The following is a 14,787-nucleotide window of genomic DNA, read 5'->3' as shown; positions in this document are numbered from 1 at the left end:
TAAAACAGAAGGTTTAAATTAGATCCACAGTCTCATGGTATAATGCCCCAAATCTTCAGGTTTCAATCAAAGAAACTCATCATACCAAGAATCACGGAGAGCTCAAATTCAGTGAAAAAAGACAGTGAAAAAATGCCAAGACTGAGATGACAGAGATGTTAGGATTATCTGACACAGATTTTAAAGATGACTATCATAAAAATGATTCAAAGGGGCTAGCTCAGTGGCTTAGTGGTTAAGTTTGTGTGCTCTGCTTCAGTGGCCAGGGGCCAGGGGTTCGTGGGTTCGGATCCCGGGAGTGGACTTACACACCACTCATCAAGCCATGCTGTGGAGGCGTCCCACATATAAAATAGAGGAAGATTGGCACAGATGTTAGCTCAGGGACAGTCTTCCTCACCAAAAAAAAAAAAAAAAAAAAAAAAAAGATTCAAGGAGCAATTACAAAAATGTTTGTTGAAGCAAATTTGATTCTATCAAAAATTCCACCATTAATAACATTCCCTATACATGTAGACACGTAGAATAATGTATGTGCAAAGATAATTAACTTGATCATTGTTTGTGATAGAAAAAATGTTGCAAAAAAACAAGTCCACTGAAAAATACCTTTGATAAAGGAGATTTAAGTGAATTATCGAACATTGATACCATGTAAAACTGCAACCCTCAAGAAAGAATGGGACAGTTCTATTTGAATTAATGAAAACTAATTTGTCAAATAAGTAAATAAGTATGATGCAGAAAACTGTATAGAATACAAAGTAAATACATTTCTCTAAAATATAACCATTTAAATATAATTCAGAAATATATAGAGTTAATTATTTAAAAACATACCTATACACACAAATACCTATTCAAACTTACAATATTTCTAGAAGGATGTATAAGAAACTTGTAGTAGTGGCTGTAGGAGGGCAGAGGGTAGAGGTGTGGGCAAGGCGCAGGCAATATTTCTAGGCCCATGGCCTGTCCTCAAGTTTGGCAGCTCTTTGTTGGAGTTTGACTGGTGTGGACCATTGACCTGATCATTTTGTGCTGGTAACCATTGATAGATCTCTTCTTTCAGGATAATTGTTGCACCTGTTGCTGATGTTCATGGGCCCTGGTTGGCCTCTAGCATATTTAGACTCCCTTTGCATTTTCCCAGGCATCTATCAGGCCTATTTCTCCTATTGGGCAAGCATCTCCACCTCCCCAGCAGACATTGCTAATATACGTGACAACACCATGTTGGACGAAGCACTGTGCATACACAATTTCTTCTAGGCCTTAGGAAGCAGGATTCCTCAGGTACAACAGGATAACTCTACTTCTATTTCCTGGAGTTTGACCCCAACTGTGGAGAAATCCAGGCTATCTGAATCGTCTCTTGTTTTTCTTCTTTTCTCTGTCTTCCTGGGATATCTCCCTAGTATCAACTACACAGGTCTTGGAAAAGTTTCTTTCTTACAGGCTGACAATATCCCTTACTCACTGTATTAGGAAGGGTTTTTCAGAGAAACAGAACTAACAGGATGTGTGTATGTATATATAAAGAGAGATTTATTTTAAGGAATTGGCTCACATAATTGTAGAGATGTAGTTCCAAATTCTACAGGGTATGCTGGTGGGCTGGAGATCCAGGGAAGTGTTGCAGTTCAAGTCAAAAAGTGGTCTACTGGCAGAATTCCCTCTTGGTCAGTGGGATTTCAGTGTTTGTTTCATTAAGACCTTCAACTGATTGAATGAGGGCTGCCCACATTAGGGAGAGTAATCTGCTTTATTCAAAATCCACTGATTTAAATCTTAATCTCATTCAAAAAACACCTTCACAGAAACAACCAGAATAATGTTTGACCAAACATCTGAGCACCTTGGCCCAGCTAAGTTAATACATAAAATTAACTATCACACTCATACCTTTAATTCTTCCCTGTGTAATGAACTATTCTGTGGGAAACCTTCTAACTTCTTCCCAGATATACATTCAGCAAGTGATAGAATTTCCAAAACTCTTTTAATTCTTAAACAAAGATAGGTTTTCAGTAATCGCAGTATGGAATTAGCAAATCTGTGGAAAGCCATAAAGAAATATTATTTAGAGAGAATGAAAAATAAATCAGCTTAATATTTTCAAAATATTATTCCTTTTAGAAGCATACAGATATGTAAAAATGTGTAATAACCAGAAGATGTCAAGATTTTTTTCTACATTTTCTCTTAATTCATGGTTTTGCTATTTTTAAATTTTTTTGGTGGGAACATATGGTTGACTTGATAAAGAAAAATTAGTATGAAAATAAAATACATATTTTTGATGCAAAAAACATGAGAAGCATTTGAAAATATAATTGAATATCTAATTGAAAATATTTAAACCAAAGAGAATTTATTCTAGAAATTGTTCTCTTTGGAATTCCACAAAGTTACATGTGCATGGGATCTCTAACCGTGATTATGTGATTGCTGAATTAATTCCTAATTGTATCTTCTTTGAGTAGAAGGAAAAATATGTCCCTGATGTGCAGTCTCACGAATGCTGTTGGTCTCTTCTTCACACTTCCACTTGTTTCTTTTAATGAAATGTGAATTTTCTGTTTGGGGTTTTATAATGAGCAAAGATACTTTACAAAATAAGAACCTGGTTATACATTCAATGTTGTTGCATTAAAGGTTTTTTTTTTTTCCCAATAGAGACTGAAGAGCAGGAGATGTCTGTTAGACATGAGCACTTAGATATGGCAGAGACATTTATTTTGTGATCCTTCTAGCTGAACTGTCTAGGAACTGATAGCCCAAGGTCAAGCTTCAGTCTTCTCTGGAAAGTAAACAATGAATCTTTTTGAAGCATTTTGACAGGAAAACAATTGTTTCCAGCTGAAAGGACATAAGTGTAGTATGTGTATATTATTGTGCACATGTCAAAATTCAGAAACGATGGTGGCCCTGCCTCTGACCTCAGTAGCCCTGCCTGATGGGTCAGGGCGTTTTAACGGAAGCCAACGTCAGAGCATGCTGTTCCTCTCCTTCACTCTTGGGGGAAGACTTGTGGCCGTAAGAAGTCTTTTTGCTCACTCTATTCTGAAGGAAGAAGCCCTCTCCTAAGGGGGGAAAAAATAAAATAAATAAAATCTTTAAAAAAAAAAAAAAAAAAAAATTTATTGAGACACAACTCATCGTGTAAAATTTCTGTTTTGAACTTTATATATCCCACTATATGTAAATTATTTTTCCCACTAAATGATTGACTTACAAAAACAGCAGGGAATTTTTGCATACTCAGAACCTGATACCATGCTTTATGCAGGGTAGGTCCTCCATAAATACTCATTGATTGAACTGCATTTATTTACCTGGCATATTTAACAATAAATTAGATTATCCTGCTTATAAATTTCAAAAAGGTCATTAAATGTATGTGATCAAATTTAAACTAGGAACAAAGATAAAAGATGTGATATTTTGTGTGGTGTTTATTTATTCTAGTATATGAAACTCGAGAAAGAAGTGTGGAAAGGTTCTAAGTACTTTTCCCAGTACAGAGGAAGAAAGCACAAAGTGAAGGGAAGCACTAATGCAAAGAATTAAGGAACGAATAAGAAGTTAAGAACCATCACTAAATACATCAAGAAAAACAAAAATTACACAACACAAAAAACCCTAAAAAACATTTAGGACACAAAATTTTTCTTGGACCTAATACTTCTCATTTCTTTCTTATTTTTTACTATAACAGATATATTGGCTTAGTGCACGTGAACTGAGTAATTCTACAGAATTCAAATGACCTAAATGTCATTTTCTTTCATTAAATTGCACACCATTTGGAACAAATAAATATCCAAATTATTCGCAAAGATTCAGAAACTTAATGTAGCAAGCATGTATTTATCTTGGATGGCTGAGGCATCAAAGTTCATAAAAATTCACTTTTCAAATGCGGCACATGAACCCACGTGTACATAAAATGTAACCTTTTATGTTTCTAGATTTGATAGATTGTCCATAAACACATTAATTTGTGAATTTTGATGAATGCTTATAAACTCAGGTCAATGAATATTCATTAATGGTTCATGAGAATTTCACATGGTTAGTAGTATCAACTTTTGAGAACTTTGTATTGGAAATATTTTAGAATTGATCTAGTAAAATAATACAGTTATTTAGATGAAATCTCTATTCTAATTGCATTATATTAGTTTACCTAAAAATACTAATTTCTTTCGTTGACTATTTTCTAATTTTAGTTAACAGAGTCAGAGGAAAAACACTCACTGTAAAAGCCTGCTTATCTTACTGTATACACCAACAACAGGCCCATAAAATCCAAAACTTTTTACATTTTCTCCCCCTACATATTTATATGTCAATATCCTAGTGCTATTATTTAATCCATATCTGGACTGCCTTTCCATTTCTTTTGTTGTCATCTACTTTCTTATTTTTTTTTTTGGTGAGGAAGATTAGCCCTGAGCTAACATTGATGCCAATCCTCCTCTTTTTGCTGAGGAAGACTGGCCCTGGGCTAACATCCTTGCCCATCTTCCTCTGCTTCATATGGGATGCCACCACAGCATGGCTTGATAAGTCGTGCATCGGCCACACCCAGGGTCCGAACTTGCGAACCCTGGGCCACCGAAGTGGAGCGCGTGAACTTAACAGCTACGCCCCCAGGGGGGTCCCTACTTCCTTATTTTTTAATCACTATCTGGTTCCTTTGACTCGATTCCCACCTTTTGCCTTAAACACAGCAGTTTAGACTAAATGGAGGCTCTCAGATGGAGAAATGTGTTATGGCATTAAGGTGGAAATATAACAAAATATTTTTTAAAAATGCAAGAAAACTGACAGAGAAACATTAATTCATTGAGCAATCATTTTTAAAGCATCAACTGATTATGAGTTCCTGTGTCAGTAAGACACTAGGGATAAAGAGATAAACAAGAAACAGGCTGATCCTCAAGGAGGTCACAGGCCAAGAAAAGACAAAAATTAACCAAATTACTGCATTATAATGCCAGAAATATATAATAGATGTGGCTACAAGATACTGTGAGAGGACAAAAAGGGGAATGAGCCACAAGAAGTTTTAAGACAAGTGGTAAAATATTTGATTATGTGGATTATAATAATTTCTAAATAATTATTTTTACAATATACATTATGTACTTTGCTCTTATATGTTTATATCTTTACCATCAGTGACCAATTTAAATGTCAGCTTTCTTTCTTTTTGTATCCCAATACTTTTGTAGATGATATATGTTTCTGGCTTTAAGTGAGGTATCCTAATAATTTATAACTAATTTTAATTTTATTATAAATCAGTAGATGAATTATAATTGGATATATCTGTTGAAGAATAAATTATTTGCCATCCAAAGGCAAACATAATTGTTTGGGATTATATATGACTTTGAAAGACTTCTGGTTTCTAAATTCATTAATGTATTTTTCCCTTATAGCCATTTTGCTGACCATGTAGGGTGATTGTGTTTTAAGAATAGAATTTCAAGGATATATGAAAGAAGAGTTGGGAAAATGTGCAATTTTATTGGGTTTATTCTTTTTTAAAAAACAGCTTTATTGAGATATAATTGATATACAAAAATTGCACATGTTTAATACATGCAATTTGATAAGTTTGGACATATACATATACCCATGAAACCATCACCAAATTCAAGGTATTAGGCACATACATCGCCATCAAAAGTTTCCTTGCATCCTTTTTTGTTTTGTTTTGTTTTTCGTTTTTTTGTGGTAAGTCTCCTTAACATGAGATCTAGCCTCTTAAATTTTTAAGAGCACCATACAGTATTGTTAACTATACGCTATACAGCTAATTCCTCTTACATAACCGAAACTTTATACCAATTGAACGACTTCCAATTTCCCCCATCCCAACCCCTAGTAACCATCATTCCATTGTCTATTCCATGAGTTGAACTAGTTTAGGTACCTCATGTAAGTGGAATCATGCAATATTTCTTTCTGTGACTGCCTTATTTCACTTAGCATAATGTCCTCAAGATTCATCCACGTTGTCATAAATGGCAGGATTTTCTTCTTTTTTAAGTCTGAGTAATATTCCATTGTGTGTATATACTGTATTTTCTTTATCTTTTCATCTGTTGATGGACACTTGGGTTGTTTCCATAAGTTGGCCCTTGTGAATAGTGCTGCGATGAACATGGGAGTGCAGATATCTCTTTGAGATCCTAATTTCAATTCTTTAGAGTATATACAGAGAAGTGGGACTGATGGATCCTATGGTGGTTCTATTTTTAATTTTTTGATGAACATCCATACTGTTTTCTGTAGTGGCTGCACAATTATACAATCCCACCAACACCTATAGAAGGGTTCCAATTTCTCCACATCCTTGCCAACACTTATCTTTTACATATATATATATGTATAATATATACATAATAGCTATCTTAAATGGTGTGAGGTGATATCTCCTTGTAGTTTTGATTTGCATTTCCCTGATGATTAGTGATGTTGAAAAACTTTTCATATACCTGTTGGCCATTTGTATGTCTTCTTTGGAGAAATGCCTAGTCAAGTCCTTTGCCCATTTTTAAATCTGGTTATTTGATTTTTTTGCTATTGAGTTGTGGGAGTTCCTTATATATTTTGGATATTAACCCCTTATCAAATATATGGTTTGAAAATATTTTCTTTCATTCTGAAGGTTGCCTTTTCAAAATATTTGGAAAGTGGAGAACAATGGAGATAGTAATTTGATGGTGATCAAAACAATCTAAGATTATAGTTTCATCTTTAAAATAATTCACAGATTAAAATTGTTTTAGCTAAATCAGTTTATCACTTTTTTGTTCTTCTGGCATGAGTTCCTAGATTTACTGACTACTTGGCCACATAGTGAAAGACAAGTAAAAATTTGCAAGTGAAAACATTATGATAATTATATAAAAAACTTTACCCTTTTGAGCCCTTAGAAAGAGAACTTGATAAGTCTATGCTTTTATTTGATACATATTCTTAAGATGTATTCTTGACCCAGAAACCCATTTACAGTACAGCTTTCCTCCCCTCCCTCACTGTATTTGACCTCTTAAATTCTACCAGCATTTTTTTTCTTTTTTACAGCCAGTGAAATTTAGTTATTAATAAATAATAAATTGTTCCTATTTACCAGTAAAAGGTTATATTTATAAGCTATTTGATATCTTGACATAATACCTATATTTTTCATAAAATATAATGGAAACCTACAAATGTTCAATAAAATCTTCAAATGTAATTGTGTGCTCATCATTAAGTATGGTCTTGTTTCTTTCCTTGTTATTAGAAAGTAAACTGATAAATTTATCATACAAGGTAAATAAAAAAGAGAAGTAAATTCCCCCCAGTAAACCACATTCAACTTTTTCTGTGAATAACTCCCCTTCTCCCCTCAGACCCAGGAAGAGTTAAGGAAAGCTCTCATGGATGGAAAATTTACTAATAGTTACTTATTATCTACCTCGTAAAAGGAAAATCTGTTGTTTTTCCTTCTAGTAGTGTTGAATATGAAATGTAATAGAAATAGAAATGGAAGAAAAATTTTAAATTATTTAAATATTTCAGCAAAACTAAAATTTACTTAATATCTAAAAGAATACAAAAATTTATATAAACAAACACATCTGATTTTAGTATTAAGCATCATTAGTGTGTTGCATACATTTTATTGTACTGACCATTGATGTCCACTAAATGCTAGATTTCAAAGTTTCCTCCTGGCTTCCACAGTTCTGAGCAAAAGATTCTGCATGGAGTTCCAATGTATTTCCTTACCAAAAAAAAAAAAAAAAAAAGCCTTAGATGCTGCTATTTAAAACGTTTATTAGTAAACATTTGCTTTGGGAATTTGAAAACAAGCCCAATGAGTGAAACATTTTCGTGAGTCACCAAATAAACTACATTGTAGTAATTAGCTTTAGCTGCATAACAAACCACTGCAAAATCCAGTTTCTTAAACAACCACCATTCATTCTGTCCCATGAATCCCTGTGTTGACTGGACAGTTCTGGTGTTGTAGGCCAGGCCCTGCTTATCTCAGCTGGCCTTGCCCAGACATTTGTGGTCAGCTGTCAGGTCATTTACGACTGGTTGATCTAGGATAGCCTCATTCTTATGCCAAGCAATTGGAGCTACACATTAGTTGGGGTTATGAGAGTGATATGATCATTGTTTCTCATCAGGTAACAGGCTACACTAGGTTTTTTACAAATGAGAAAAAATATTGTAATAGCACCAAGAAGGGGCAAATCCCAATGCCAAGCAATTTTCATTTCTTCTTGTGTCACATTTGCTACTTTTCTTTTGGCCAAAGCAATTTGAGTGGCTATGCCGAGTCAATGGGGGAGGCAACTATCCGAGGGCGTAGATACAAGGAGAACTGAACAAATTGCAGCATCCTATGAGAAATTTTATACATTTAAATAGTTTTGATTTCTCCTGCAAAGATACGTGACATGAAAGATTTTTGCAGAAAACTAGACTGGTTTGGAAAGGGAGGCTGTATGAGGACTTGGCTTCAACTACAGAGAGAGCGAAACTACTAATAAAAAATGAAGCCAACATTACTGGGTATTGTCCAGGGCTGGTATACAAACTGATATTTTCCTTCAAAAATTGTTTTCTTCTCCATTTTGGTCGCAGTGTAAACATTTATAAGTTATTAAGTGCCTGAGTGATTCGAAATACAAACTGATCCAAATTATCAGTGCCAACAGGCTAGGAAATAATAGCCAGCTGACCAAATATGGTGTGTAGATGGAAATAAATTATGATTTCTGAAACGCCTGCAAACTTTTAAAAAATTAATTTCAGAATGAAATGGAGCATCTGTCCAGATGGCATTTAGACAATTAATAATGTCATAAATCATTGCGTTTTTATGAGAGGAAAAGGTTTACTCCAGTCCAAGGTCGTTACTCAGTAAATAGTGAAACTTTAGAATGGGAGACCACAGACCAAATGCTACAATCATTCATTTTTGTTTAATTATTCATGTGTTTTTCAATTTATTTATATTATCAATTTCTTTATGAATCATTTGCATACTGGAAATATTAATGATGACGTAGGACAATTGCAAGAAATACTTAATGAATATTTTATGACATTTTAAAACTGAAGAATGCTATATACCTTCTGTTCCACTACAATTAGGTAGGTGCATTCTTAAGAAACCATCCATTATCAAAGCAATATTATAATGTAAATTGTTTCAGTAGAAAAAAGACCTTTAGGCATTATAGAATTTTTTCATCCATTGCTTCAGTAAAGAATATGCAAAGCCATTCCAACATAACACGCCTGTGTGGTAAGGCACAACATTTTTTCCAAATTAGAGTAGGATTTCTAGAAGATTCTAGTGCCAAATTGAATAACAACAATACTGTTTAGTAAATCAAGTTGTATTCCATAATTAATTGATCACATTATAGCTAAATTTATTTTACAAAAAGTGTATATTCAAATATATAAATTAATAAGCAACTACTTGAAATATTTGGTTTTATGACATATTATACCACTAATTAAAATTGCTGATACGCTACTTCAGAGAATATATTTAGCCATTGATTTTGAAATAATTGTTTCTAAATATATACCACAGAATATTATGATAGTATCTACATTTTATACTTTCTACCCAAGAATAAATATTGATGAAGTTTGTGGGTAAACCTCAAAAGTCAATTGAGAGAATTTTTTGTGAAAATAACGACTTTAATTAAAATAGTGTCTTCTGGGGAGTGTCTGTGTGTGTATGTGAATTTCACTTCTCATGTTAGATCTTTAACAAAATCTTAGTGCTTACTTTGTATTGGACAGTATTCTCAGATCTCTACAAATATTAGCTCAGTAAAGCCTCATGATACACTGATGAGGTAGTATATTCATCTTGCACCCATTTCACAGTGAGAAAATTGAGACAGGTTAAGTATCTTCCCAAATTCACACAATTATCACACATTGAATTACAAAAACTGATCTTTGAGGTTTTTATAATAAGCAGCATTAACAGCTTGAAAATGAATAGGTTATTTGTGAGATTATATACCAAACTTTGGTCCATTGTTCTTTTCTGAAATGCTTCTACTGTAAAAATACTCAGAACGTTGGGCTTATCTCATTGTTCTTCTTTTCTCTCTAGGTCTGGTCTTAGCATTCCTCAATATTTTAATAATTTTCTGATGTCTCCAAACAGATTTTTTCTTCAAATTTTATCTTATTTTTCTAGTCGTTCCCTGTAATTAGGTTAGCCTGCAGTATGTTTCTTTACCATTCTTAGAAGCAGAAATTATTATACTCTATTCATATACTAGGAAAAGCATTTAATATGTTAGCCGGATAACATTTCTCAATTACCAGTTCCTCCAATGCAAGCCCGTCTCTACTATCCATGAAGGTAGTCAGCCACTGTATCATCTCAGGTCTTCCATGTAGCAGACATCAGCACAGGATTGGACTTGCAAGAGATTTATTTGGGAAAATTCGCCTGTAGGATAGAGGAGAGGAAGAGCAGAAGTAGGCTGGGGGAGCCTTCAGACTGCAATGCTGGTCTGACACATATTAAAGGAGAAGGAAGGAACATTGAGCAGAAAGAGCCTCAGACTCTAGCGCAGCTCTGAGAAAGTCTCAGCCAGGCCAATCAAGAATCCTAGGACAAGGGTTACCTGTTAGAATAGTCCCATCTTGGGCAGGGATGGCTCAGCTCGAGGAAGCCCACAAGGCTCAGTCACTGGCTGGGAGCACCCGGGGAGAGCACAGCTGTGGCCTGAGCCAGGAAGGTAGAGCACATCCAGAAGGTGGAGCAGTGGAGGCCGTCGGCTCACCACACTCCTTGCAGCAAGTCTCTTGAAGGAGATCTGAGCAGTGCACTTTTGTGGCTGACACAACTGCAGTTTTACCAATGTTCTTCTGTTCTACCTTACCCTTCTAGGATTTCAGTTTTCTCTTCTAAATAATGAGATAAACTCATTTGAAAATATCAAATGAGAAAATATAAATGTGTTCTGAAACACTTAGAATTGCTATATAAATTTGAATTATTATGTCACTCCTTAGAAATATTTTCTTACAACAAATATTCCATTCATAGACTTAACAATGGAGGTAATAAATTTGAGTTTTAAGAAGACTAGTATTCATCTTGATGAGTTAATGACACATACCTTAAGACATTTCTAATAGAAGCAACAGTACCAAAACGCATACTCTACCTAAGTCCGTGATTAGAATTTGGCATCGCTTTTTATGTATACTCAGTTCAAAGTACGCATAACATGTGATTTCCAGTGGGCAGCACTTAATCAAGCAACTTTAAATGATTCCAAAATAATAAGCAGCTTTGAATTTCCAAGAGGAAATGTGCATATAAGAAAGTACCAATACCAATAATAATTCCTGTGGGAGTAAACATCATCATCAACTGAATTTATAGACTACCGAATTTCATATGGATATGTACTAAATTATTTACAATAACAAAATACATAAAATATGGAGACCAAGTCTCTGCTTTTCAAAGTCATATGTCATTTTTCTGGGGGGGGGTGAAACTGGTTAATTTTGAAGTCATTTACATTTTGAGACACTTAAGACATGGAGTATAATATCAACAAATAGGTCAAGATGGCGGCGTAGGCAGACTCTGAACTCACCTCCTCCCGTGGACACAGCCAATTTACAACTACTCCTGGAAAAATTACCCCTGAGACAGAACTGAAAACTGGATAAGAGGAACTCCTGCAACAACGGACAATCCTAACTGGGGTAGAAGAGGCAGAGACTCCCTTCTGGAGAGGAAAAACGCCGCCTTCACAAGCCGCCAGCGTCACGGCCGCCGGGAGCAGCTCACAGGTACGCAGCCTCCCTGGAGGCGCGGGGCCCTGAGCCGGGGAGCGCCCCCGCTGTGGGCATTTTGTGGACCCAGCACAATTGAGACCAGCGGCATAATATCTGACTTTCCTGCTACTAAAGCATTGGGTAGCACCCCCAGAAAACCCGGTTCACAAAGAAACTAAAACTGGCTCTTAAAGGGCCTGCGCACAAACTCACCCGTTCCAGAAAGCATCCTAAAATCACCAGAAAGAAAGGTGCACAGTGCTTCGGTGACAAGAGACTCACCTAATAGGCCCTGAGTGCATCTCGGTGAGGGGTGAGACCTCTCCAGACACTGGGACATTGGCGGCAGCCATTGTTGTGGCCTGGTGTGAGCGTGCTGACACAGACGCCATTGGAGTTTTCCCTGAGACTTGCTAGCCCAGGGTCTGCTCCACCCGCTAGAGCACCGATTTAATCCAGCTCAGCCAGGGCGGGCAGCCCACCCTAGAGACTAGCCCCACCCAACAACAAGCCCTCAGGCAACGTGTGGGCCTGCATAGATTGGTGACTGGATTCTCTGCAGCCTGGCAACTGAGCTGACTTGAGCGGGGCAGGGTGTGCACAAGGAGCGGGTGGAGAGTGTGGGGCGGTGGCAGAGTGTGTGGGGCTCCCGCCGTGGAGAGACTGGGTCCACTTGGGGAGGTCGGGGCACTCACACGGGGCAGGACTGTGTTGACTGTGTGTGTGGACCTGTGGGCGGCAGGGCTTCTCAGCCACAGAAGACTTGTACTTCTCAAAGACCCACATAGGAGGTTTGCTCCACCTTCCAAAACCTGAAACAATTGGGTGCTCCTGTGCCTGAGGCCAGCCCCACCCAGCTGCAATCCTCAGAGAGCTGACAAGAGACCTAATAGGCTAGAGGCTTACAGCAATTGTAAGGCCCTGAGCCTAACAACCTGCCACGGTGGGGGCCTACTCACTTAAAAGAAATACTGCAACACAAATGTGGTATTAGAACTTGCAGCCAACTGTGCTGGGACTCCCCACAGCTGATAAAGAGACTGAAGGGCCCACAACAACTACAAGCAGCTGAGCATTACAACAGCTGGCCAGGAGCATAACTCAGCCTCCCTGGGCGCCTACAGGGAGAGCAAGCAGGCCACAGCAGAAGGATACACGTAGCCCACATAGGGGTCACCCCTGAAACATTGAGAACTGAGGGAAGCACACTGGAAGCCTCCTAAGCCATCACTTACATAAGGTCACCTATCCAAGAGCAGGAGACGTAGCTGACCTACCTAATACGTAGACACAAGCACAGGGAAAGAGGCAAAATGAAGAGGCAAAAGAATACATTCCAAGTAAGGGAACAGGACAAAACCCCAGAAAAGGAACTTAGTGAAACAGAAATGAGCAACCTACCCGACAGAGAGTTCAAACTAAGAGTGTTAAGGATGCTCACTGATCTGGGGAGAAGAATAGATGGACTCAGTGAGAATGTCAACAAAGAAATGGAAGATATAAAAAGAACCAATCAGAAATGAAGAATACAATACTGGAAATGAAAAACTCATTAGAGGGACTCAAAAGCAGAGTAGAGGATACAGAAGAACGGATCTGTGAGCTGGAAGAAAGACTAGAAGAAATTACCCAAGCTGAACAGGTAAAAGAGAAAAGAATTAAAAAGAGTGAGGACAGTCTAAGGGACCTCTGGGACAACATCAAGCGCACTAACATCCGTGTTATAGGTGTCCCGGAAGGAGAAGAGCGAGACAAGGGGGCAGAGAATCTATTTCAAGAAATAATAGATGAAAACTTCCCTAACCTAAGGAAGGAAACAGACATCCAGGTACAGGAGGCACAGAGAGCCCCAAACAAGATAAACCCAAAGAGGCCCACACCAAGACACATCATAATCAAAATGTCCAGAATTAAAGATAAAGAGAGAACCCTAAAAGCCGCAAGAGAATGTCAAGTTACATAGAAAGGAAACCCCATAAGGCTATCAGCTGACTTCTCAGCAGAAACCTTACAGGCTAGAAGAGAATGGCATGATACATTTAAAGTGCTAAAAGGAAAAAACTTACAGCCAAGAATACTCTACCCAGCAAGGTTATCGTTCAAAATGGAAGGAGAGATCAAAATTTTCCCAGATAAGCAAAAATTAAAGGAGTTTGTCACCAAGAAACCAGTGTTACAAGAAATGTTAAAGGGACTGATTTAAGGGGAAAAGAGAAGACCACAAATAGGAAAAATTATCTATTTCCACGATTAGAACGTAATGGATACAAATGCACAAAAAAGAGGTTGGATATGATATCAAAAACATAAAAGGAGGGAGGAGGGTAGTTAAAGAGTACAGCTTTCAGACAGAGGTCAAACTAAAGTGACCATCAATTCTGTTTAGAAGAAGTAAGGAACAGAGAAGGACTACTAAAACACTGAGGGAAAAAAAAAAAAAAGTTAATAAATGGCAGTAAGTACATACTTATCAATAGCTACTTTAAACGTCAATGGACTAAATGCTCCAATTAAAAGGCATAGGGTGGCTGACTGGATAAAAAAACAAGACCCATATATATGCTGCATACAAGAGACACACTTCAGACCTAAAGACACTCACAAACTGAAAGTGAAGGGATGGAAAAAGATACTCCAATAAATGGCAATGAAAAGAAAGCTGGGGTAGCAGTACTCATATCAGACAAAATAGACTTTAAAACAAAAACTGTAAAACGAGACAAAGAAGGGCATTACATAATGATCAAGGGAACAATCCAACAAGAGGATATAACACTTGTAAATATCTGCGCACCCAATGTAGGTGCACCTAAATATATAAAGCAATTATTAACAGACATAAAAACAGAAATAGACAGTAACACAATAATAGTAGGGGACTTTAACACTCCACTTACACCAACGGATAGATCATCCAAACAGAAG

General features: G+C 36.8%; 1 long non-coding RNA gene across 1 annotated transcript in view; it reads right to left on the bottom strand.

Moving 5' to 3' along the window:
- The window catches only part of LOC147916507 (uncharacterized), a 40,772-nt gene extending 28,508 nt beyond the window's left edge, over positions 1-12,264 (bottom strand). Inside the window, exons 1-3 of the long non-coding RNA XR_015552952.1 lie at positions 12,145-12,264; positions 10,384-10,513; positions 7,701-7,792 (exon numbers count right to left, since the gene is read on the bottom strand). This is a non-coding gene — a long non-coding RNA (uncharacterized LOC147916507). The remainder of the gene's footprint in view (positions 1-7,700; positions 7,793-10,383; positions 10,514-12,144) is intronic.
- Between the last annotated feature and the right edge of the window lie 2,523 nt (positions 12,265-14,787).

Source organism: Ceratotherium simum, chromosome 8 (genome assembly GCF_057802395.1).
Source record: "Ceratotherium simum simum isolate JZ-2026a chromosome 8, ASM5780239v1, whole genome shotgun sequence".
Classification (NCBI taxonomy): Eukaryota; Metazoa; Chordata; class Mammalia; order Perissodactyla; family Rhinocerotidae; genus Ceratotherium; species Ceratotherium simum.
Note: the sequence above shows the minus strand (reverse complement) of the source record. Positions and strands in the feature narration are given on the sequence as shown.